The sequence below is a fragment of the Macaca fascicularis genome, chromosome 1 (genome assembly GCF_037993035.2).
Source record: "Macaca fascicularis isolate 582-1 chromosome 1, T2T-MFA8v1.1".
NCBI classification, from domain to species: domain Eukaryota; kingdom Metazoa; phylum Chordata; class Mammalia; order Primates; family Cercopithecidae; genus Macaca; species Macaca fascicularis.
Genome location: NC_088375.1, coordinates 4,310,717 through 4,315,097, shown reverse-complemented (window position 1 = coordinate 4,315,097; position 4,381 = coordinate 4,310,717).

Genomic DNA, 4,381 nt, shown 5'->3' with positions numbered 1-4,381 from the left:
GCAGGGGCGGCGCCGCGCACGTAATATAGGCGCCCCGCCCCCTGCGCTGACGGGAGCGCTGCGCAGGAGGAAAGCCGGAGCGCGCCCGCGCTCGGCCCCGCCCATTACCGTACTTACCTCCCCGCCCCCACGCCGAACCCGGGCGGAGAGCGCGGCGCAGGCCGCGCAGTGCGCTTCCAATTGGGACTGAGCAAATGGAGGAAAAGGAAACCGCCTTTCAGTTAAACCGACTCACTGCACAATCTATTGGCCTTTCTGGGTCTTTGGTGGCTATACTCGTTTGGCTTTTCGCCTTCCCAGCCTGGAGGCTGCTTTGTCCAAATGCTTTCTTCAGTCCTCAACTTGGCATTTCAACCCGAATACGCCTTTTCTTCCATCTTAGATCTGCCTTCTTGTATGTTTCTCCAGCTTTTCGTTTAAAACTCCTTCAAATCGTTTTGACTGGTATAACACACATTGGCAACTGTTACACGCAGGGGCTCTTTTCAGCATAATGCTGTATTTGATTTAATATGTGTAAGTCCTGCTTTGCGAATTGGATTTTAAGTTCGAGAAGGGCAAGGGCAGAGCCGTTCTTTTGTCTGTTCCACACCCCGGGTGCAGGGCCTGGGAAGTAGAGGCTTTGCTTACTACTCCATACTGCAAACCCTAGTTTACCAGCCTTTGCAGGGCTATTCTCATGCTCTTAATAACCCTAAATAAACCACAGAATTGCATTTCCAAGTTTTCTGTACCTACCACAAAGACGGACCTCCAGTAAGGCTTGTTCTGTCCACTTTAGGACCTGGTCATCGGCTATGAAGTCTCAGTAGTTAACCATGAGGGTGAGACCCAGCTAGGTCTTTGATTATAGGCCCACTTGATTCTCTTCCTATTCCTGTAGAAATACTCTTGACCAAATCATTCTGAAACTTAAAGTTCATGAAAAATCAAGGGCAGTGATTTTGTTAAAAAAAAAAAAAAAAAAAAAAGGACTATCGCTCTTGAAAAGAAATCCGTTATTTTGTATGTTAGAAGTTTACTTTTTCGCTTTAAATAAAAGATGTGATGTTCCCGAAGTTTTAGACAGGGAAGTCAGAATTTAGATTCGTGATAGAAGTTAACGTCTTAAACCCCAGATAATCTGCAGTGTCCAGCCAGTGTTCCATCTGACTAAGGAGATGGTTTATACCCACTGTTTGGTACTCTAGGTGGCACAATAATATTGCCCCATTATTAATTTGAAATTTGGAGGTATACATATTGAAATTTCTCCCATAGGCTAATGGGATTTAACTGATTGATGCATTTTACTTTTGAAGTTTATTTTCAATGGCTTTTATGAAGCATTCTGTCATACCTTGCAGCCATGTATACGTGAAATATTAACATTTGTGAAATGATTTGACTTGAAATTAATGGACTATGTACGGTACTACTGATAATCCCCAGTTCAAGTTAAGTGGTGAGGCGAGCCCCCAAAATAGAAACTTCCAAACAGTGCCAGAATCTCATTTTAGCCTTTGGTTATAATGTCTTTGAAGGTTATAAATATGCCACCAACTTGAATTTGAAACTTCTTTATTTTTGTTCAAAAATGGGAAGAGAGCTACAGGGGGCTTACACGTTCACAAACTAGGTAATTAATCCCTTAATGAATCAGAGTTAAATACAATTATGATGGTTCTTTAAATTTATGTGTCCTAGATATTATTTACACTTTTAAATATTAGTGATATGAAAACAAATTTCGTTTACTGGAAAACACTAAACTACGAAAACAAAGTTTGCATATCTACGTATACTAGATCTCTAACAGTCACTCTTGGAACATTAAGTCAGTTGCAATAAAACATGAAATACAACTTTTGATGCTCACGAGAAAGTTCCGTGGCTTTATCTCCAAAAGTTTTGGAGACCTTTAGAGCTGGATGGGGCCTGGAGATCGATCATCAGGCCTGTTCATTTTACTGCCCAGGAAGCTGGGACGCTCACTCCCACACCAATGGGCTTTCCATTACATTGTGCTGCCTTAGACATTTGAAAGAAAAACAGTTTCTGCTCAAAGACCCATCGTCGTACTATCCTCTTCACAAACAGGGGAAACACGCCATTCCATAGTCTATGTTACCACTTCAAAGTACAAATGGTGATATCTTATTGATCATTTTTGCTGCTTATATTTTTTAAAAATGTTGTCATGATAGTCCTGCTCTACAGAGACCGGTTAAAGTGCAGGTCTCTTCCTGTGAATCTCTGAAGGACCTACAGGACACTTTAAATTCCCCCTTTGTGAAATCCTAGAGGCTACCAAGAATACCGCGGGGGAGAGAAGACAAGTTAATTCTCAATAACAAAAAATGATTCGAGAATGACCTGGGAATAATTGATCTGTGAGAGGTAATTACAAAGTTATGGTGCTCTGCATATCTAACTTACGTTTTTGAGGTTTAAGCAAAGGAAATGCTATAGTTTGTCACACAATTTATTCAGCAAATGTTTTTTCAGTACCTTCTCAAAAACATTTTTTTTTTTTTTTTTTTTTGAGGCGGAGTCTCGCTCTGTCGCCCAGGCTGGAGTGCAGTGGCGCGATGGCTCACTGCAAGCTCCGCCTCCCGGGTTCACGCCATTCTCCTGCCTCCGCCTCCTGACTAGCTGGGACTACAGGCGCCCGCCGCCACGCCCGGCTAAGTTTTTTGCATTTTTAGCAAAGACGGCGTTTCACCGTGTTAGCTAGGATGGTTTGGATCTCCTGACCTCGTGATCCGCCCGCCTCGGCCTCCCAAAGTGCTGGGATTACAGGCGTGAGCCAAAAACGTTTTGTAGTAATAAAGATGAGGAAGTCCCAGAGATCTACAGTTAACAAAGCATCCTGCATTTTAAAATTTGCTGGCCAGGCGCAGTGGCTCATGTCTGTAATCCCAGCACTTCGAGAGGCCGAGATGGGAAGATGACTTGAGGCCAGGAGTTCGAAACCAGCCTGAGCAAGACAGTGAGACTCCATCTCTACAAAAAATTAAAAATAGGTGGCTGTGGTGGTACGCCTGTAGTCCGAGCTACTCAAGGGGCTGAGGTAGTGGGATCACTTGACCCCAGGCAGTCAAGGCTGAAGTGAGCCGTGATTGTACCACTGCACACTAACCTGGACAACAGAGGGAGACCCTGTCTCAAAAAAAAAAAAAAAGAAAAGAAAAAGAAAAACTTGTTAAGATCTTATGTTAAATGTTCTTATCCACCTCCGACCAAAAAAAAAAAAAAAAGAAAAGAAAAGAAAAGAAAAGGCCGGAGTGGTGGCTCACACTGTAATCCCAGCACTTTGGGAGGCTGAGGTCAGGAGTTCAAGACCAGCCTGGCCAACATACATGTTGAAACCCCATCTCTACTACAAACACAAAAATTAGCCAGGCGTGGTGGTGGTCGCCTGTAATCCCAGCTACTCAGGAGCCTGAGGTAGGAGAATCACTTGAACCTGACAGGCGGAGGTTGCAGTGAGCTGAGATAGAGCCACTGAACCCTGAACTCCAGCCTGGGGCACAAAGCAAAACTTCGTCTCAAAAAAAAAAAAAAAAAAAAAAAAAAAAAACCCGGGCGCTGTGGCTCACGCCTGTAATCCCAGCACTTTGGGAGGCCAAGGCGGGCGGATCACGAGGGCAGGAGATCAAGACCATCCTGGCTAACATGGTGAAACCCCGTCTCTACTAAAAATGCAAAAAACTAGCCGGGCGAGGTGGCTGTGCCTGTAGTCCCAACTACTCGGGAGGCTGAGGCGGGAGAATGGCGTGAACCCGGGAGGCGGAGCTTGCAGTGAGCCGAGATGTCGCCACTGCACTCCAGCCTGGGAGAGAGAGGGAGACTCCGTCTCAACAAAAAGAAACAAAGAAAGAAAAGAAAAAGGGCCGGGTGCAGTGGCTCACGCCTGTAATCCCAGCACTCTGGGAGGCCAAGGCGGGCGGATCACCTGAGGTCGGGAGTTTGAGGCCAGCCTGACCAATATGGTCTCTACTAAAAAAACAAAATTAGCCGGGTTGGGTGGCGAGCACCTGTAATCCCAGCTACTAGAGGGGCTCAGGCAGGAGAATCGCTTGAATATTGGAGGCAGAGGTTGCGGTGAGCCGAGATTGCGCCATTGTACTCCAGCCTGGGCAACAAAAGAAAACTCCATCTCAAAAAAAAAAAAAAAAACAAAAAAAAAACAGGACAAATGTACACAAGGAAACTGTTGGAGGTAATGGATATGTTCACTTTCCTGAGTGTGGTGATGGTAACATGAGTGTGTGTATCTGTCCAAACATTCACCAAATATGTATATATTTATTAGTCATATGCAGGGAGTTTTTTGTGGGGTTTTTTGTTTTTTGTTTTTGAGAGAGTTTCACTTTGTTGCCCAGGCTGGAGTGCAGTG